This window comes from Cygnus atratus, chromosome 1 (assembly GCF_013377495.2).
Source record: "Cygnus atratus isolate AKBS03 ecotype Queensland, Australia chromosome 1, CAtr_DNAZoo_HiC_assembly, whole genome shotgun sequence".
Classification (NCBI taxonomy): Eukaryota; Metazoa; Chordata; class Aves; order Anseriformes; family Anatidae; genus Cygnus; species Cygnus atratus.
Window position 1 is genome coordinate 77,885,005 of NC_066362.1, and position 22,946 is coordinate 77,907,950.

Below are 22,946 nucleotides of genomic sequence, written 5' to 3' on the forward strand. Positions count from 1 at the left end.
GGACTGCCAGCAGCCACTGAAAAGCAGTGACTAGAGTCGATTTAAAAAGTACTAAGGTAAGAAAACCTTTAACACAGTATGGACAAGCCATGAATTGTCTGAAGGAGATGGAGAAACAGGGAAAGTGGCTCAGGAAAAACTGGAACCCCCTTCCCAGCACCCTGACAACTCTCCTCTCCAGCATCACGAGAGGGAAGCAACCTGGAGTTACAGTCCTGTAGGCAGAAAGGGGCACAAGCCTGTGCAGCTGGGCACGAGGTTCTCAACAAATTACAGAGTTAATGACAGACAGGGTAACGTTCCTGGTGTTCCTCCCCTCCACCCCTAAACACTATTCAGGTTGCAAAGTGAAGAATTGAAATAGAACCGTGGGATTCAAGTTCCCTCTGCAATCTTAATTCAGTTGTCTTGTGCATATGCATCGTGGTAGTCTATAAATACATCACGCCAGTCTTTTTGCCATAAAATGTCATCCGCAGGATAAACTCAGCTTGCTTAATGAACAGTCATTTCATATTTTGTTTACTTTCAGCATTTGGTGTAAAAGCCTGCCCTTATTTACTCTATGTTATTCAGACCCTTCTCTGAAGAGGCAGACTTTTCTGTACTCTCCTAACAGAATCACTACGCTGTATTAAATACAGCAGTCTACCAACATGCATCTTTACAAGACAGCCAAATTAAGGTTTCACAAGTTACCTTAATTCTTGCTTCCCACCCCCCCCCCACCCCGTTTCTCAGTGGCTTGGCTTTCTGTCTTGCCAGTGTAATCAGCATTTTCTTTTGTGGTTGATACTTGGACATCACTTGCAGTGCACAAAAGTCATAGCTTATCTACTTACTAGAAATTTTGTTTTAAATTAAAGTCACATTAAGACACAAAACAAAAAGGACAAATAAAACCAAAAATTATAAATTTTGTCTATGTCATCCCAATCTATACATGAATAACATATTAGAACAATTATCATGACTATTCAATGGCATAATACTCTTTGGAGCACACACCTATAACGAAATGTGAAAACAGCACAGTGTTTGACAGTTTAATGGTACAAACAGATGAGACTCACAAAGAACGGGAGGCAAACAGACGGAGAGGAGACCTACGACAAAAACCCATACGCTCAGAAACCTCCCATAGCAGGGCATCGGCAGAGCCTCGTGTCCTCACTCCCAGCCCAGCACCATGCCCCTGAGACTACAGATGTCTCCCTCTGAATCACAGGAAGGTCCCTGTGATCTTTGAGGCTTTCAGGGAAAATCAGGAATACAAATCAAAGTCTCTTTTATTTTAATATATTTACAGTACTAAAATTCACTTTCTATTTTAATGTACTGGTATTAAACTTATCATTTTATCATTAAGATTATTGTTTTCCCTACTCATTTGCAACAGCATCCATCACGATAGTATTGGAGAGCTTTCAAAATCTTCATTTCAGTTAAATGAGTTGCATAAATTCCCCTATTTCTACAGAAGGAGAGAGGCACAGAGGATAAGAGGTTCTTAGCAGGGCTTCTGTAAAGCTAAAGACGCACAGATCTGTAGAGTTAAAGACGTGTAGACTTTGCCTGAATCTGATTCATTATCTTCAGTAACACCAAGCAGCAAGTATTAATGTAAAATCTTTTAAAAAAATCTTTACCAGCAAAGAGGAGTATGTAACTTTGGCTGTTTCTATGGATTTTAATTGATTTTTAATCTGCTGATGGTAGACTGTAAATAAATGCTCAAAGCACACACAAGTGCAAGTCAATAGGAAGTTTTATTAGTTTGCTTTCAGAGAATTACAGCAATGATCGAGGGACTCTGAAGCACGCAGAGGCCTACAAGCTGAATGGTTTCTCTTCTCCTCACAGGCTGTTTGAACACCGCCTCCATAAGGGCCCAATTCAGCCAAAATTTACATTTGACTTCCGCACCACGGAAGCCTAGGATGGCTGCAAAGAAAGTGCTAACATTTTTTTTTTCTAGAATAGGGCCCTAATTCATTGGAAAGGCAGCCAGTAAAAGCTCTTGTGTACAGCACACCTCATATATAAATCATTTCACAGAGTTCCAGAAAAGGTTTGAAACAAATCATCTTTTTTCCCCCCCCTCTCCTGTAGCAAAAGGGAAGGAAAGGGTTGTGCATGTAAAATTTACTTTTATTCCCCACTTCTTTTCATACCTTTAAATAGGCTACTGTTTATATTTTTATACAGAATACTTTGCAAGTGTTCCCAGCATCACATTCACACATGCTTTCGTTCATATTGATTGTCTTGCTGACCTTTAGCTTGTACTATCTGTGTGCAATTGAAAACGAGGGACCCTGAAACAGTCTTCTCAGTTGGCACCCAAACCTTCACCCTTTCCATACACCCCTAATTTCATTCTGCCACTTGAAAACAGATCAACAAATGAATCAATTTTAAAAAAGCCAATCCAAAAAAATGCTTTATTTTCAATGAGTCCAGTTTACCGAAATAGAAGAAAAGGACTGAGCACCCTTCTTCATAATCAGGCTGGGCAACACCTCTGCTCCCCAGCAATGCTCCCAGTGACAAACAGCTCGTAGCACCACATCTATGCAACATCAACACGCCCCTGATGCTTGTTGATGCCCCTGATGTCCTCAGAATAATTCTCTCATGCTTCATTCCTAGTTCTACAGCTTGGCAGTAGATATTTATGTGACTCAGCCAGAAGTGGAAAGTAAAACAACAGTCTGCAGCAGACATGCAGCAGAATAAAGCATCTGTTCCACTGACCACCACAGCTCTAGGGCCATTTAGTATGTTGCTTCAGCATCTTGCCCACAATTTAGGTTGACTACCAAAGAAATGTTTGCATATTAAAAAAAAAAGAACAAAACCAACCAACCAAAAAGCGCGTGCACCCAGAAACTGCAGTCCATTTTCTTAGCCAACCTGAAAGTTTATGAGCATGGTGGAACCATCATCTTCTGCTCATCTGCCCACATAAGAAAAAAAAAAAAAAAAAGAAGCTCTTCACTAAAGTTCTTAAGTTTAAAACGCACAATAGAGAGAGTAACAGCACAGGAGAACAAAAGGAAATGGCAAAAAACAGTCACAAGGGTTAGATGCGTATTAAACAGATGACCTTTCTTTGATAGGACTGGCATTATATACACAGACATGACTCACTTTGCTGTCCATCCTTAAATACAAACACAGCTCTACTTGATCCATACGCCCTTTGCATTGTCAAATTTGTGGATGAACCATGCAGTAGTGCAGAGATGGCTGAAGTCACCCAGTTTTCCTGGCATCACGCACATCATCAGTGATATTGTAACCATCTCATTATGCATCCCTCATGGTGGTGGAACTTGACACATTTTACGACACATTGCAAAGGCACAGGATTCTTCAAGGCAAAAAGGAAATCATGAAATTGTGGAAAAACACTAAAAGGAAAAACAGAAGCTATTGAGACTAGGTTACCCTTTTTACCTTCTTTATCAAGATAAATACGTTCACCAATGACATAGAAAGACAGCATCTTGGTTTCATGCCTATATTGAGAAAATATTTAACCTATATAATATTTATGAAGATACAACTAGCTGGAATTCCATTAAGGTATCATGAGGGTCTTAGCTTACTTCTAATGTCAACTACAAGGAGATATGCTAGTAATGTCAAATAGAGCTCATCCTCTTACGCTTAGGTAATTTACCCTGTTCTGCCTCCTCAGAACATCTTTTTATTTGGTCAATGTAAATATACATCTTGCATACAAAATTGAGCACACGGATTGCTCACAAAAGTATTTACTCTGACAATTATCTACATGACACGATCAGGCAGGCAGTGTTATTTCTGACTCGTGAGTGGCTAACGTATTCAAAAGAACACTACTGTATAAAACGCCAGCCAAGATATTTTCCAGAGTACTGCTGATCGTGTCCAAATCCTCAACGCTTTCAGGGCTGAGAGATGTTGCAAGCATCACCAGGCAACTGCCCAAACCCTCCCAAATGGTGAGTTGCTTGACCATACATTAGGAATCCAAACTCTTAGGACAAAGTAACTTTCCGGTGATGTTCTGCATTATCTGACTGTCTCAGGTTAATTCCCTGGGTAGATTCATATAGATAAAGATGTGTTTCAGCAAGACAATTATTCTTCTGTTCTGTTTTGGCTACAAAATAAATGGTTAAATCTCCTAGTTACTGGCTCATAAAACAATTTGTTGAAATAAATGAATTCAAATATACTAATAGGATACAGAGGTTCACCATTAATTGTTTAATCCATAGCTGCATAATACTGCAGTGAATTATTTTACCCCTTTTACCCCTGCTAGGAACTGACACAAGTACAATAATTAAAATAAATTTCAACACAACCATTTGGAAAATTGCCAACATTTTCAAGAACTTATAATTTTCTTTCCCCCCACCTCTCTTCCCCAAGATAAAATACAGTTTTGACATCTTGGTAAGAAACAGTTGCAAACTGTTACTTACAATTTAGGAAAAAAATCACTGTTTTAATCATGACCTTTCATCTGTCCTTGATTTGGAGGGAAAGGGTGGGGGAAATTGGCCACTTACAGAAATAATCCTACTGGGCTTTCGTCTCACTGATTGACAGCCTCATGTGGCTAAACACATTCACAATTATAAATAAAAACTACCCCACTCAAAAAGGCAGAATTTATCCTCCATCAAGCAAGATGTGCTTGGAGCAAGTATAGCTTTTAAGTGGAGATTGTGAAAATGACCTTAGAAATACGTGATAAATATCAACTCCTTTGTATTGTCCATCTGCAGCCACATTTGAGAAAAGGATACTTGTGATTAGTTTTTACATGATGCCCAGAATAGCTGAATGCTGGACATGTCATTATTACAAGAATGAAAAAAAAAAAAAACAACAAAAAAAAAAAACACAAAACATTAATAATAGCTAATACTAATAGTAGAGTAATAATGTGTACCAATAGGCTCTCTTCAATTTAAGACTATATATTAATATGGGCTATTTGAAGAAAAGTACAGCTACACTATTAGTTGCAGAGTCCTTACACGTTTTCAACATGTGACAGATCACTTCGTGTTTGTTGTTTAAGATGGTGCAAAACCAGCGTCTTGTTGGCATTTGTCTGAGCTCACTAGGAACCTCTTCAGGGAGCTAAATCAGCTGAAAATACCTCACTGTTTCCCAAAGTCAGGTTTCTGCCAGCTTAACTTGCTGACCAGGCTGCTGGTGGGGCAGAAGAGCCCAATGCCAGGCAAGGGGAAACCATGAGAGTGTGTGGCCAGAGCAGAAGGGCAAGGAAGCAGGGCTGCCCCTTTCCTTCAGCAGCAGATGTGGGTAAATGCATCACCAAAAAGCACCCCAGAAGTGGACATCTGAGTGTCCTCCGGCTCTGCTAACAAAACCTTCTGCAGTCTTTCCCTTATGCCTTGATTTCTCCAGAGGCAAAATAGGTATATTGAACCACATTTACCTTCCTAGAGTGCTCCAGGATCAATGAACAACTAGTTAGAGTGCCAATGAAACCTGTCCTGGACCTGGCTGATAGCTCCCTGCTGTAGGTATTTCCGGTGATGCCCTGAACATCATGCCACTCTGCCTAGGTGAATGCATCAAAGAGCACAGCCTCCGAGCTGCAGAGATGACCTGTGAATCAAGGAAAGGAGAAGACCAAAAACTATCTCAGACTCTTTATACCTTTTCCTGACCACTTATCTCCAAAAATTGAAACTCAAAACCAGAACAATTTGACTAAAAATGCTGTGTAATGATCACACAAGCCCTAGCCACGTTGGAGGGGGAAAGGACTGACTCTTTCCCCTTCAGTGGACTCCTCAAACCACTTCTGCTTCTTTACTGGAACCACACCCAAGCCACAGGAGAGGCAGGAACTTCTCATATGCATGTATCATATGCACTGTCACAGGCACCTTCTACATCAAACGGGCTTCATAAATCAATTGCTGCCTTGCTAATAACATTCCTATAAATACTTGCTGTTTAGACAGCTAGTAGAAGGTATGAGTTTTACTGCCTTGAAATATGTTCACAAGTTTCACACGCCTTCTGAAAAAAGGTAGGGGTTTCCCCTCTCCCTCCGGCACACCATTTCCTGAAAGCAGGAGAGAAACTGAGCTGAGTAACTTGGACCAGAACCGGCAGCAGCAGGTCGGGCTGGGCAGAAACGGCGCTTGTCTGTCTAGGTAGCATCCGTGCCAGTGCTCACGCTAAAATTAGAAAGCGGGCGACAGCACCTTGGCTCTTGTCACTTGCTGGAGACAAATCTTTAGCTCTCTCGGCAGCCAAGGGGTGGCATTTTGATTTCCGCCTGCCAGTCCCAAATATCTCGGCGCTACCTTGGTATCAGCTGAGCTCTCTGGCAGCGGGAGCTCCCTCCCCACCTTGCAGCGCCCGCCGGCTCTGTCCCTTCACCGCAGTACCAGGAGGCAGCCTCGCTCCCGAGCAGCAGAAACAGAAAAAAACAAAGCAAGGGTCAGTGCTGCCAGAAGTGGGGGAAACTCTCAGAAGGCAGGACAAGGCTCAGCCGCCAGAAATTAAAACTCCAGCTTGGCAAGGTCAACAAGTAAATTCAGCGTGGAAGCAGACGCTTTAATAATTCACGTAGTTATATCGATATCACTTTTTAATCAAAAGATCTCAACCTCTTTCACATATATTATGAACGCTAAGCATCACAGTATTCCTGTGACAGAGCAATGAATTATTGTGTCCACTTTTATTAAAAGTATTTAAGGTGATCTATTACCCATGTAAGTTACAGATATATACTACTGTCATGATCTTAAACACATTGATCCTCACAAATCTTCTGTGAAGTAGGGAAATGCTATTTTGTCCATTTTGGGTAATTGGAAACTCTGGCGCAGACAGACTACGGCCAGATATAAGTGATCTAAAAATCCACCTAATCCCTGGGCCTCCACACTTGCTACTGGCCAGGCATTTCTAAAGGCCAGAGATATTCAGTAGGAAAACACTCAGGGATTAGGCAGAATGTAGGTCTGAATTTGGGCTGAAAACTGCACTTAACGCATTCAGGTACCTTTCCTGCTGTAACTCCTTGTAGCCGGAACACACTGCAGAGCTTTCAGCTGGACGCCAGGCCTGCAGCCCACTATTAGAGGTGACAGCCCCACGTGGACTCAGCCATGCAGTCAGGGCTTTTTGTAAGCTCTCAAAGCCACCACCTTTCTTTCATCCATAAGTGAAAGAGAAAATATACAAACATCCATAACAGGAATTAAAAGAAATTAAAAATACTTTCGTTGAAGCAAGATGCCCATCTTCTCAGAAGCTGCTTCTTCAAGAGAACTTAAAAGTTGTTTTCCTCCCTTAGCTGCTTGTCTTCCTCAAGGTGAACCATTTTGTGATCATTTGGGAGGTTTGCACTGTAGAATACTGCTGAGAGGAAGAAAATATGTTTTTCATTTAATTTTTGAACGTGAAAAATCCCAGAGGTAAAAATAATACCTCTGCTTTTTCTGAGCTACATATGGGTTGAAACACTCAGTTTGGCTATGTCTGCTTGTACATTATGAAGTTCCCACACTGTTATGGTTATTATTGACAAACCTCTTCAAAGAATTGTGTTTCTGTCAACTGTGAAATGCAGCATGTTTACACAAAACAGAAAATAAGAAGATGCTCTTCACCCTACTGTTTTAAGCTGGGCCAATAAATCAAGCTCACAGTTTATGAAACTATCATTAGATGGTTATATTACTATAAAAATACCGGAAAATAAAACAGTGCTCACAGAAAATTATGCAAACCCTATGTTTATATATACAAACACTCAGATCCCATTTACCCTTGTATTTGACATAAATGAAAATAAAACAGCATTTTAAGCTCCTGGAAATGACAATATCATGTTATCTAGATAAGTAACACAAAGTTATTATTGAAATTCTGATAGCATTTTCTTTACTGGTAAAGGAAAATTACCTGTAATGCATAGTTTAAATAATTACTTTTAAACAAAAGCTTCTTTTCTACATTGCTTATTTATCTTCTGAGACCAGCTCAGCAGGGCTATGTATTTTATTAAAATTGCCTTCGGACTGCTAATGGCGGGGTGTGTGTTAGCACTGGAGAAGTGATGGCCGTTTGACTCCTGTTCCTAATATTGGGAGTCAGTCCAGACACTTAAGAGCCAGAACTCTGCTGTGTGTTTGAATTTGTTAGCAACACTTTGCTTGCTAATGATACTGGTGACAGCATTTCAGTGTGATGGGTCAGACTTGAACTGGGAGGCTTATAATCGTGCTTACAATAATAGCAACAACAAAACCAACAATCCTGAAATCCCTTTTTCTGACGTTTCACTTTACATCAAGCCTCCTGACTGGAAATTATTTTGTAAGCTCTTGTCGAATATTTCTCCTTTCTCTTTGTCTTTTGCTCAACCTCAAATAAACAGGCCTGTACCAGCACCTGATGTTCCCTGTGTCATATCAGGAAACAGTACCACAACCGTGAGCCTGTCTGTGGTGAGTTTGTGTGGCAGATAACCAACACAAACCATCCAGATCACTTTCTGGTAGATCTCGTTTCCCTCAGAGGAAGCCACAGACAAAGCACAGTTGGCTCCATGAAGTTGAACTCCTGGAAATTGGCGTTCTCTGTCCAGAGGGGATGCAGCAACCAAACACCTGCACCAGCTGCTGCAGCAGAAATCCCTGGGTGTGGGTCCTTCCTGCTCTGTAGGAATAGGAGGGCTAAGCTTCATTTGTCCATTCCTCTCTTCAGCCATGAAACCCTTTACATGGAAAGCATGAATGCCTACATGCTCACGTGTTTACATTAAGCAAGTTAACTTGCATGATTAAATCATTCAGGCTTCTATGTGCTCACTTACTCACTTGGTCCAATTAATCTGCTTAACATCTTTTACTTCAAAGTGATTAAAACTCTAGAAATGAAAAACTTTTTTCACATGAGCAAACACCTCAAATGCTACTCACAATTCAGAACCAAATTTAGCAAACAAGGTAGTCTCTTTCCTTCATTGAACAGATAACTTGCTGGAAGCAAAAAAGAAAAAAAAAAAAGAAAAAAAAGAGTGAGACAAAAGCTTCCTGGGGTTTTGCAAATGATTGCAATATTGGCCAAAATGGGAAGAAGGATTTGTCCACTGCATTGATCCTCTATTTTGGTGAAGCTCAATAGCTCCATAGAGCTGACATTTTTTGGAATTTTAACCAACTTTTAAATGATGCTTAAGGAAAACTGTGAAAAATTGTCACTAGCTGATTTTCACAGGTTCTGAGGTGCCCACACACCACGTCATCTTCAAAAGGAGACTTACTCACCACCTCTGAAAAACAGTCCAGATGTACACTGCTTCCAGGTAAGCTGGACTGACATCTCTAAGTAGAAAACATTACTAAACACGTGCAGAAAGCAGAAAAGCCAGATAAAGCTTTTGACTCTTTTTTTTCCCTAAATAAAAATAATTTCCCCTTTCAGAAAAAAAAAAAAAAAGAACAAAAAGTTAACACCCACACAAAAGCCTCAAAGCCAAAGGAAGGCAAACCTTTTCAGAAATCCTGCCCCATCTGCTGAAAGGGCAAGCAGATACTGGCTGCTCTGTTGGCCCAGCTACACCAGAGCTGGTTAGATCCTGCAGGTGAGGGCTGGAAGCAGTGACAGGGCTTCCCGCAGGGAGGCATGAATGAAATACTTGAGCTTTTAACTACTGATTCACTTATTCCCATTATCTGGTTTTCAGAAAGAAAATTACACTCCTATCACAAAGCATACCCATGTCCAGGACACAGATGTTAAAACACACACACACACACACACACACACACACATATTTGTTTACAGCAGAAAGGCAGAGGAATAACTTATCTTTGTGTACCAACTTAGGAATGCTTTTTTCATCCTTGGATTTCTTTTTTTTTTCTTTTTTTTTTTTTTATTTGTTTCTATAGAGCAAGCAAAATTGCTATCAGGAAAATGGCCACACTCTCACCTAACCTAGAGGGTATAAAGAATCCAACTATGGACATATAAAATCAGCTTACCAGTAAGAAGAAATCAGAAACAATTGTATAAACCACTGTATTACAATTTCAGATCCCAAGCAGGCTGATCCAAGGCATCTCCATGTTTATTACATTCCTCTAAGACTCTAGTGCCACTATTTCATTCCCCACCTCATCTCACCTGCCCTAGCAGCACTGCTTTTAGACAGATGCCACATATGATACGCCACCTAGCCTGATGCTTCTTGGAGCCACATGATTTTCATTCCTCATAGTATTTTAGTATTTAGATGAGGTCACCACCTGCCCTGCCTAATGTGATCCCCAAACCCATCAAGATTACTTTAAAAATCTGGTCTTGGTTGCATGAAAACTATTTTTTAAGAAGAAAAAACAGTAACTTCAGCTTCACAGAATGGAACGTGAAAGAACATTTCATGCATGTTTTCCGGTGCATTCAGCTTCTTTAGTTACAATTTTGCAATTTTCTGTTTGGTCCCATATTCACAGATGTATTGGTGGAGGTTGTACGTGATTTTAACTTGTATCATCTAGGAATAGTTATGACTGTTGGGTGGAAAATTAAGGGACAAGAAAGAACATTCTCCTACAGACAGTGTGATAGTGCTATAAAATCATCCTAATTCCTCCCTAGGCAACACAAGGTTCCTGCAATTGAAATTCACAAAGATGTAACAGTAATCACCAACACACACCAACAAAATATCACAATACAATTTGGACTTGCTTCTTTGACATAAATATGATACTCTCTAGACCTGGTGGGTCACACAGAGGTACCCTCTCACAAACAACTTTCACAAACAAGCCTCAGTCATGGACTTTTACAGAAACTAGCACAAAAAGAAAAAACAAAGCTGTCCATGGCAATAAAAGATTCAGATCTCAAAGTTGAGGATGAAACAGAAAACAAATGGCAAGCAGGAATGGGAGCTTCCTCCCTCTCATACCCACACTCAGAAATACATGCAAATATTGAGAGTTTGCAGGTTGCCAATTTAGCAGTCAGTTTCATTTTGAGATGTTTTTGGAGAGGAAGTAATACAGTAAGAGCAATTCCTCCCAACCCACTTCCCACTGTCGCCACACAGACTCAGATTCTCAGGTTGACCAAAACCATAGCTGCAAAAGAAAATGGCACCACAACGAGAATTTGTCTGAGCACACCTTTGTTATTTACCAAACTAGAAGCAAACTCTGAGGCAAGCATATAACCTCAGAGTAACTCCTTTTCACTGTTTCATGAAGCTACACACTCCAACCTAAATGACTGCCCAAATTGCAGACTACAGATTTAACATGCCTTACCACATCTGCGTGGAGAAACTTTCAGCAACTTTTATACTCACGCTTTCTCAAAATCATAGACAGGGAAAAGTCATAAAAAATTATACTTTATTTAGGAAAAGGTTGAATAATTTGTTTTTAATGACTTTAAGACAATGTATCCAGAAAATACATCACCTCCTCTGCTCCCTTTCAATCTCCAACTTCTTTTTATTCTCATCAATGAGACAAGTTCAGGCACATGGTTCAAACTTTTTATAGATTAATTTTTCTTAGTCATATTTTTAATCTGACAAAGAAGGGATGTTGAGTTAAACTGCAGGGATAAACACAGGTATGTATGTCTATATGTACATATATGAACATGATGTATGATGGTTGTCTTCTCCAGCCTTCCCATGTCACTCGTTATCACTTCAGCTGCACATTCTTTGTAGTGAGATCTGTGTCTGTATTTACTTGCACTTATCACTTGCACTTAATCGGTCCAAAACCGATTACAGTTTATATTAACATAATGTTTATATGCTAAGGAGCTACAATAAGAAGTCACTCACTACTCCTGTTGTGTGGATGAGCACATCTACGAAAATCAAAAGGGGTACATGTAAAGGCAATTTATACATATTTGAGTTGAATGTGTCCTGATCAAAGGTAGTGGAAACAGAGGCTGAAGAACTATCTGAAGTCTGCCATATTTTAAATACCAGTTCCTTGCAGACAACTAAACTGTTATGGAAAAAAGCACAGAAACCTATCTTTAATACTAAACACATGACCCAGCATTCACAGGGAGACAGGCTGATGCATTACACTCGTTTGCTCTGAGATGATGTAACTTTACAGCAAAAACCAGATGCCATTATACGGTTTTGAAAATTTCAAGAAACCACTTGCAAATTGAAAAAACAAACACCCAAACCCTGAAAATAAATTCTCCTAAACCAAACAACACATCCCTAATCATCTTCATGTACAGCTTGTTAGAGGCATATTAATGACATACACAATGAAAAACAAATTCTCAGACCAAAAGTTTTGTAACTAAAAATCTATCTTTACAATGCTGTAGCTTAGCTTGTATTGACGAGTTTTCTTACAAGTGTTAGGGACCAAACTATTTCAGGTTAGAAAATGATTTATTGATATATTAATATACATAATGCACACATATAATATAAAACATATTTATATATTTAATGACGTATTTACCAAAGTTCCTTTGACCTTTGACTTTAGGCCGAGCTTGCTTGATGCACCTGTGAGCTCCCAGTCACAGGAGTTAGGTATTTCTCATGGTGTGTATTGCTAGAAACCCCCTCCAAAGAGCAGCACAGTGCCACAGTGCAACGTGCTATGCACACAAGTAACGGAGGCGCTTGTTGCCCACAGAGCTGGTTATCTGTATGTCAGACAAAGCACGACAGGTGGCCCCAGCAGGGAATTCCAAATGGGAGAATACTCGTTTTGGTGTTATTTACATCTTCTGGATGTTTGAATATTAAAAATAAATGTAGTCTCATAAATGCACTGCGGGGGGGAGAGGGGAGTGCAAATCAAGAGTTCTTGCTAGCGTGTGTTATGAACAGAAGGCAGAGAAGCACAATTACATCAGTCATGCACTCCCTGTTTATTTAAGCTCTATCTTTTAAGACAGCCATAGGGCCAAAACCTCAAACTTCACTTAGGCAGATCTTATCTATCAATAGCTTTGCCTCAGTAAGAACCCAGGAAAGACCGCAGGACAATTTATATAATTGACTGGAGCAGTAGCTACACCTGTTATTAAGATTACTTGACACAAGCGATTAAACAACTACCTGCAGTTGTTCATACTCCGCCAATATTTTGCCATTTTGGCTGATTTATCTATGATGCATGACTGCCTCAGGCTGAACGTTTTGGAAATGGTACAACTTTTTCCAAGAACAAGGTTAAGGAATATGATGCTTAAAATTCTTCGAGCTCTTCCTCTGAAAAAGCTCCAGCACTTCAAGTTTCAGAGGGTTTGAAATCTGGCAGACTGGCTGTGGCTTTTGTCCCTGAGAAAAGCCTTTTGTCCTCAGATCTGCCTCAAGTAAGCCCAGAGAGAATCGTGGTTCACAAAGACCTTTCCTAACCGTGAGTGCTTGGCTTTCCCAAGTTGTTGTGGTGCTTTCAATACAACTTTCTATATGAAAGTGATTATACTGTATTTCACCTCCACCCTATCTAAAAACCATGTAGAACGGGAAACGAGACTAAAGTAATCAAATGAGTCTTCAAATAAGCAAATTCAGTAAAGTTGCAGATATCACACAAGGAACTCACTAAAACATTTCTTAAAAGACTTCAAACAATAGCCCAGTTTTCCACACCACACAGTTGCCAACCTTGAACTAGACAACTCTGTCCAAGTAGCTCAAGTGCCCTGCCACCTATTACAGCATCTCATTACTTATTTCCCAGCCTTCTTCTCATTCCTCCTCAGTCCACCTTCTCAAAGTGAGGAAGCAGTTCTGCCCCCATCACAGGTGAAGAACCAGTGAAACGAAGCGCTTGCCTGCTCTGTAACCACACAGAGAGCCTGCCAAGGAACAGGAAACTCAGCTCAAGTCTTGCAGGTCCTGGACCAGCTCCGTCTCCCGGAGCTGATCCAACCTGCTGCCAACTCACATCAGCACTTCCAGAAATGCCTCGCCTGGCAAGGAAGAAAATACACCTCTTACCTGCCAAGTCTCCCAGTTCAAATTCTCAGCTCCTCTTCTTTCTATTTTCTTCTGCTGGCAACACTGAAGGCAGGGAGAAAAGAAAAGAAAAAAAATAAATCAAAGGAAGAGCCACAATTATCTCATTCAAAACCTTATTCCTATACACTACAGCGTTTTATCCTGAGCAAAAATCTCAAGGAAGTAAGTGGGATTTCTCCATTCAATTTTCACAGAACCCAGGTCAGGCCCTTAGCAAAGCTCTCCCCAAATCACAAGGTGCCATATGCAAGAGCAAGACCTGCAGCACGTGGAGGAGAGGGGGATCTCTTTAAATGAGAACTAAACTGAGGGAGGCAATGGGTATTAAAGATGGGGAGTAGAGCGCCAATACAGTGAGGCGCTTATTCAGAGAACTGTCAGAATATGTGCCATTTTAATTAATCAGAAGTCACTGCTGAGACGGACACAAGCTCACACAGGAACCTTCAGGGTCTACAGAGGGGGAAAAAGGAGAGGGGCAAGCAGAAAACTGAAGCACAGTCAACTAAAATCAATACAAAGAGTGACAGCAACTTCAGTGGACTTTGGATCATACCCAAAGCAGCAGCAGAAAAAAAAATGTAGCAGGAACAGGGAGAATAAATCAGAGATCTGATTAATAAAACCAAAAAATATTGTTAGTAGAGCATCTGAAGAATAGCTGGGGTTCAATTCTGCTCTTTGGGCTCGTAAGCCTCCACCAACATCAATGGAATAGTTTCAGATTTACATCAGTATAACTAAGCGCAAAATCAAATCAAGGAGTACAGAACAACCGGGGAAAAACCAAGCATTATTGAGCGTTCCAACACTGGGAGGCACTCAGATACTATAGTGCTGAAGGCCACGTTAGTAGATTGATTAAATGATCGATCCATCAGTAGGAGATTTATCCAATATGGGGAAGAAACAGAGCGTTCTAAGTCAAGACTACTAATCAGCTATTATTTCTATTTTCCGCACACTATAAACATAACAAAGGAGACACTTAGTAGAACTTGCAGTAGTAATAATTCCCAATCCCACTCTTGATATTAGTTCTAACTGATTTCTTCAATGTTTTAAAGATATTTTGTACAGAGATTTTGAAAAGAATTTTCCATAATTAAATCCCAGGAGTTTCCTGTTCTTGTTTGTATCATCTCTCCTTCTCTGAGTCTTGCAGACCGATACCAACCAGTGCAGGAATTAAGCTCAGAGCCATTTATACTAAAAGTCATGTGCTATTTTTCTTGGAGGAACAACCAAGACTTTCTTTACACTTCCGTGCTAGTCTCATCGTAAGTTTTGTATATGACAGTGTGAAAGTAGCAGATTCTTTTCAACAGTTTCATGCTCTCATGAACAAAGACTAATTTCTTTCAGGCACCCACTTTCACTAACACATTGTCTTTCCTTATGTATAGAGTATATTGCCTCTGTTCTAAAAACATAAACGTTAATGAAAATTAAAGCTCTGACTTGAGCTCATCTTTCCTATGTTTTATTTACTTTTTATTTTCTTCTAAAGCCACTGCAATTACCACATTGTATCCGAGTCTTAACCACCAGGATTTCAGCTGACTTGAACATTACCTGTTTTTACAGCAAATAAAAAAATAGATTCCATCCAGTTTCCTTTCTATTTCCATGTTTACTCCACATCTTTAATGATCACTGCAACAAAGCAAGTCACATTTTGTAACATCTCTGCCACTCACATATGCATGTATTTTTTCACTTTTTAGTAGATGGCCTCCAGGCAAATAGAAGACAAGGCTACTACTAGTAACCTGAGGAAATCTATTTAATCTCAAACTGTAGAGATTTATGTTTATAAAAGTGAAAGAAGAGGTTCTATTCCTGCTCCCACAGGTAGACTTTGATAATCACAAGTTCAGTCCCTATATTCAAACTAGGAATCAGACCATCTAAAGAAAAAAAAAAAGGCAGGTTTAATTTTTTTTTTGCTTTTATATGAGTCTATAAAAGATGAAATAATTCCACAAAGTCCTTTTAAGTGCAGTACTGATTTTCTTTCAGAGAAGACGATGTCTTTAGCTAGATTCTTTTCTAATAGGAGCTATCCAGACTTTTCAAAAACTTTAACCAGAGCATGGGGGAACATTTCCTACAATCTGTTATGCTGTGGAGCACCAAGCTGAAAGAATTTGTTTCATATACTTGCATTTATAACAGGGTTGTGTCAAACATAGCATGACACACAAAACACCAGCTCAGCATTCTCTTAGCTTGTGTATCACTAATGAGTGAAAAGACCTGGGTCCTATTGCAAGGTCTTGTGATCACAAGTGTAATTTTTATTACATATCAATCTATTCTTTAATATAGCTTATAAAAGAAACAACACTTTCACAGCATTTCCCTATGCGTGTTTTGATTCCCAGCGCTTGGTTGCAGAGGGGATCAGAACAATATGATCCAAAACACTGTGTTCACTTTGAGATCTGAGATCTGCAAATCCCTGTGGAAGAGGGCAGGAACTGCCAAAGGTTCTACCTAGATATTTACCTGAGCATATTTGTACTACTTTACCCAGAGATTAGGCTCTTAATCATATTCTAACAAGTTTACTGCAGATTACAAACTAGTCAATAGGCCACCAGTGGATCTACCTATCACCATTAATTAGGCTCAGTTTCTTGGGTGTAACAGCATCTGTACTGAAGAGTTATCATCCTCTGTATTGAGGAAATGGAGCAGAAAGCTTGTCTCTAAGTCACCATTTCCCTTTCTTTCATCTCCCAAAAATAAACAAATTAAAGATGTTGTGAAAGGTTTACAGTAAGACCCATGCAAAACTTTCACCGCAAAAATGTAAAAGTCCCTCATGCTTCATTACAACCCTGAAAAACAAGAGTCTATCGGTGAACAACTTTTTGCAAAATGAGTAAGAGTGTTAAAAGAAAAACATAAACTGAAGAAAAGCTCTGAGATGGAGAAAGAAGTATGATTTTAAGAAGAAATGAAGTGTTTTCATATGCTGTGGCCAAAAGCCAGGGAAAATTAATATTTTCAGAAACTGAAAACCATCTTGATGGACAAGAAAACTTGCAAACCACTTTAAAGAAGTAATTTACATATTCTATCTGACATCCCAAAACTTATTTTAAAAGTGATCTATCTTTATCTTTGGGTGCAAACAACTTGTCTTGACTGTTGAAAAAAAGTTGTAAATCGTGAGGATTTCACAGAGTTCAGGAAATCTTTCAGGATTAGGCTAGAATTTATTACACAGTAGAAAAGAAACAATATGAAGTGCAAACCACCTATATCAACCACCCACAGAGACAGCATCAAGCTTCCTGGCTGTATTTCCGTGGTCAGCAACACTGCTCTGAAAGTAGTCCCGTCACTTCAGCAGTTCCCCTCCCAAACAGTTCTGGGATTCTCCTTTGTGTGTTTCTCAGGTCCTGGGTTGTGAGCTCTCAAAGGCTAGAGTTATCTTCATGCAACTTGCCCATGAAGTGCCTCCTGCACTGGGTCTCCAATTCCCACGTGCAGTTTTTGGGGACTGTTATGACATCTGAGATGCTACAGTATAACACATTAATATCCCTCAAGCTTTTATCTTTTTCTTCAGCACTGACAATATGCATAGAAGGAAAGAAAGTAGAAAGCTTGACACTTGAACCTACAAGGGACTGGAAGAGCAGCTCAAGAGGTATAAAGTGCTCTGCCCACCTCAGTGAGGTGTTAACACGGATAACTCAAGAATAACAATAACAGGAGTGGAGTATAAATTATTTCATAGGTTATGTACAAAAAGAGGTGAGCAATTTGTACAAAGCACTAGGGCTTTTCATTCTGGTGTTGTAGGCATGTGGCATTTGGAAGATAACCAGTTCATGCTAACAAGGAGCAAGCCTCATAGAGCCTAACAGCACAAGAATCGCTTGAATAAGAGAGGGATGAATTCAAGTGACTCAGAGTTCAGAAATAACACCTCACTTAACTTGCATGAGTAGAGATGATTTTTTAGGCAACCTCAGAAGGGTATTTACACCCTTTTCTCCCCTCCTCTGCTCTCGCTGCAATACTTGAACAGAACATTTCTTAAATCAGATATGGCAGAACCACTAATAATCCATTTGCACTCTGGGTGAGCTTGGCTAATGAATTCAAATGAGAGCGGAAGCAAGCCACAGACTGCCAGATTTTTAATATCCTCATATTTTCTAGTGATGGTATAATTGTAATTAATGTTTACTTTGTTGTGTATTTTATTGTTGAGTCTTTAAAGTCCTCTGGGATCCCTTTGGGATATACAGCACTATATAAATGTAAGTTGTTATTATCAAATAACAATCACCGGCCATTTAAATTATACAATAGCTACCTGATTATACTTAACCAAGTTAAAGCTCCAATAAAGAATGATTATATATAATCTAAATTAAAGATATTTTTCCCCAGTTCAAAGAACCCAAAGTTCTTTGCATTGAGTATGCAAGCACCCTGCAACACCTGGAGCTTGAACCTGCAATACTGAAATCAGTAGGACCTTTGCTGTTCTTTCAATGGAAAGGTGCTAAAACACTTGACAAAGAGCTAAGTATCGTGACAATTCTACCCTTCTGAAGCAGCAAGATTTTTTCACAAAAAAAAAAATATAAAAAAAATCATTTGGAAGAGTACTCATCTTTACCTCTAGCGTCGATCCTGGAGCATCTATAACAGGCATTTTAGCTCTATCACAATGTATGCACTATATGGGTAAGAGATTAGGTCCACATTACGCAGAGATCTGAGCTCATACTAAACCAGTTAACATGGTGTTGGTGCCACCAATTGGGCACACCATGGACCCTGAACAAGGAAACTGACCCTTCTTTTCTGTGGTCAGAAGTAGTCCTGATCTTGTCCTCTTCTATGATACATCCACAGGGACACACCCTTCGAAATATTTACCTCAACTCCTGAGCATAAGAGAATTTGTCCAACCGTAAGAAATATTTTAGGGTGCGTCAGACTCTGGAAGCACTGCTCTCAGGCACACTTCAGAACCCTAAAACCACACAACTAGGAATAGGGTACAGTGACATTTTAAACAGGAACTCTCGTAGATTATTTACTTGGCATTGGACTGTTAGAAATTACATCCTCAAGCTCTGAATCCACAGGGGAAAGATCTAGTTCAGCTGAAAGTCTAACGTACAAAAAAACAACTCCAGGACTTAAGGTTAAGGAAAACCTTGCTTTTGCTCTCTCCTAATAAATAATGTGAGACTGCGGGGGTGGGGTAGGGGTGGAAACATGTCTTTTCTGGCTGACCTTTGCCAAGTCATTTCCCTTGCTTCAGGTTTCTCATCTGTAGAACAGGGGTAATGGCATTAACCTCGTTACTGATGAATAGCATTGTAGATGGGTCTACATTATATTACAATGATAATAGATCATTTGGTGGACCTTTTAGTATCAATAAAAAAAATTAATTCCAGAATCAATGACCTGTTAGCAAGTGAGGACTAACCCAACTTAAATTCACTGCACAGGTTAAGAACACCGCCAAGCCTATGATCCCTCTGGTAAAGATGGACAGGCTGCCCTAGGGGATGGTAAAGGTCTAACGGGCTGAAATGTTTTTAGTGAAAAGCATCTCTGCACTGACTACAAAGAAAGGCTCAGATGGCAGTTTTCAAGATCTAGTGACCTCAGAAAGGTGTCTACTGTTAGCTGGGATGAACCCAGAGCCACAACCTTGATTTTAATCAGTTCTGAATTCTTCTGAATCTTTCTTCGAAAAAATTTAGGGTTTCTTCTGAATCTCTCTCCTTTTCTTGACTCCTCACAAATATATATATTTAAATTGGGAACTTACAGTGGTTTGAATTTTAAGTGAAAATTATACTAAAACAATAACTTCATCAATTTTCCCCCACCAGAAGTATCAGGGGAAAATATTTTATTTCAAAATTGATATGTCAAAACAGAAACGTTCGATTTTACTTGAGAATAGTTCATTTTCATTTTGAATGAAAATACGTGAAATGAAGAAAGACTGCGTATCTGTGAGAATTGGACTTTAATGGGGCTAAGATCACACTAGCTGAATATCCCTCTCTCTAGCAATACAAACAATAACAACGATGATGCGCCATAGACCTCTCACATATATTTAATGACTTCAGTGGAGCTCAGCCAACTCCCACCAGCTGAGAATCTGGGACAGAAGCCCCAGCTGAAATCAGGACTCCCTTGCAGGAACCTCTCTATACATGCAAAGCAGGAAACAGTCCTTACAATAGAATTTGTAATTTAAAAGGACAGCATAACAAATAGGTGAGAAGTGGAGACTATCATTAAAGTGAGAGTGAGCCACGAAGTGACAAAGAAATACTGCAACACAAAGCAGATATTTCTTCAGTTCTGTGCCCTTAATGAAAGCCTCATTTTCTTAAGACCATTTCTTGCAGTCAGGATGGAAGAAAAAAAAATAAACAATAGTTTATGTACAGTAGCAACGGTGTAATATCAACACCTCACAAATATTCACTAACTTTGATTTGAAATGTTAGCCAGTGACTTCTCCTGCTTCCTGGAGCATACTGTTGGTGCAGTTGTTGAACTGCAGAAGGTGGATGACCGTACCCGTGCGTACGCAGAGCTTTCCCCTGGAGTACAAGCCCTCCATCAGCAACGAGACTCCCTGAGCTGCCAGAGAGCACTGCCTTTTGTTTGACACATATCTCTTTGCAATGTGTCAGGGGAAGAGCACCACGTGCTATCCATCAGTCAAGCCACAATACACCCTGACACACTAGTTAGTAGGAAGGAGCTAGAAGGCGAAGTCAGGGGTGATACCTTGAAGTGGGAAAAGTATCTGGGAGGTGTGGGGAGGAAAGGAGAGGAGGGCGGGGGTGGTACGAGATCCGTATTGTTGTTTCACTGGAAGGACACAGCGTGTCATAACGAATTACCGTTAATTTGCACCAGCAGTACAGTTAGATTGAGACCGGCAAGCGGCGATGACAAACAGCATTTGCAAGACCACATAATGAGGGGGCAAGGCTGCTTCACTGGAGCCGCTTCACTCAATTAGTGGACAAGGCTTTTAATGCTGCTATGCACAACCAAAGCAATTTTGATTACTTAGAGCTAAGTCTCCATTTAGAATGAGTCAGAAGCTGAAACAGTTTTTTTTTTCTTTTAATATAATTTATCTACAAAGTATTTGAATGGTAATAAGCTATCTGAAAGCTACACACGTTAGCCTCTGTGCCTAAGCAATGTTGAAATATACTTTAAAAAGTTAGTTCAAATAGTACCTATTATATCAAAATTATAGCAAGCAAGCAATGCTATACCAAAAGTGGGGACTAAATTTTGCTCTTCTTTCCTATGATTTAACTTTGAAATTTTGGAAGGTGATTTTGGTAGAACTGCAAGAATTTCATGACAGTATACTATCACATAGGTGCTGAGACTTAGAGCAGCGTGCTTTGCTTATGTCATTCTAGGTTTCCAATTAGTGATTTGTTTGATTCTGTTAGCCACAGACCAAGACTGCATCATAGAATCACAGAATCATAGAATATCCCGAATTGGAAGGGACCCACAAGGATCATCGAGTCCAACTCCTGGCACCACACAGGTCTACCCAAAAATTCAGACCATGTGACTAAGTGCACAGTCCAAACGCTTCTTAAACTCCAACAGGCTTGGTACAATGACTACGTCCCTGAGGAGCCTGTTCTAGTGCACAACAACCCTCTTGGTGAAGAACCTCTTCCTGATGTCCAGCCTGAACCTCCCCTGTTGCAGCTTGACACCATTCCCGTGGGTCCTATCACTGGTAATTAAGAAGAACAGACTGGCGCCTGCCCCTCCACTCCCCCTCCTTGCTAGTGCATAAAATTTTCTTCCTTTATTTTTTTTAATGCAGATTTTGGACAGAAGTTTAGGAAGTGTGATTTGATCCTGAGAAACTCACAAATACCCGCCAAAGTCTGTTGTGTTTATTAAATGATATTGGGTTGTTTCTGCTAGCTTAGGTTCAAGCATTAGCTTCACTACTAAAAGTAGAGTTGCACAAGTAGCTGTTGCTTAGGGATACCTTTGCTGGGCAAGAGAAGGTAATGCCAGCAGGTTGAAGGCAGATCCCATCTACAAGGTCTTACTGTTAAACTTTCCTTGCCCTTGCATCTTTGGGATGGATGTATTCACCACAACAGGGAGGAGCTGAATTTAAACGAAATGTGATTTGGAGCAAGGACTGTGCATGCACCATACTCTAAGCATCTGCCCTCAGCAGTGGTATATTAGGTTCTTCTTATCAGTCTTTCCAGTTGAAGCTCCACATTAGCACTTGAGTATTCCCTGGCACAGGGAATGGATCCCAGTTACCAATTTTCATAGGGATCAGCTTGCTCAAACCTACAGAATTATTCTTTTTCTCCCTCAATGAATGTGTATGCATGAGTATATGTATGCATAGATTAAGAATGGAATGCGAGAAGAGGATGCATTATATTCAAGACCTTTCTTTGATTTGGGAAGAAAAAAGATAAGAATATCCGACCTCCTACATCCCTGTTAGCAGTCCTTACCACTGGGCTGTATAGTCACTGAGTCTTCTTGGAAATCCCAAGAAATCAAAATGCTTTGTTTCATGTGTACTAAAATGAATCATTTTGATGTTCAGAAAATTTCACCTTTATTTTGGCTGAAATTACTTGTCAGATTTGACCCAAATTTCTGAAGAATTTCAGCTGCTTTAATTTGTTCCTGTGGAGAAAAAAAACAAAAACAAAAACAAAAACAAAAACTACCCAAATAAACCACATTTCAGTACTTCATTGGGATTTCTTAGAGGTGGGTGGAGGAGATTTGGGAGGTGGGGGGAGGCACCTAAGAGAGAGATTCCTTGTCAAAGAATCAAGAAAGAGATTGTTTATCA

The 22,946-nt window shown here is 39.9% G+C and overlaps 1 protein-coding gene across 4 annotated transcripts in view; it reads right to left on the reverse strand.

Annotated features, from left to right (window-relative positions):
* The window catches only part of SOX5 (SRY-box transcription factor 5), a 641,693-nt gene that overhangs the window by 435,700 nt on the left and 183,047 nt on the right, over nt 1–22,946 (reverse strand). For 3 of the 4 annotated variants that reach the window (XM_050715320.1, XM_050715319.1, XM_050715325.1), the window contains one exon: nt 14,027–14,089. The exons of the other annotated variant lie outside the window; for it this stretch is intronic. The gene's annotated coding sequence lies outside the window, so the exon portion shown is untranslated. The remainder of the gene's footprint in view (nt 1–14,026; nt 14,090–22,946) is intronic. 4 annotated transcript variants of the gene reach the window in all.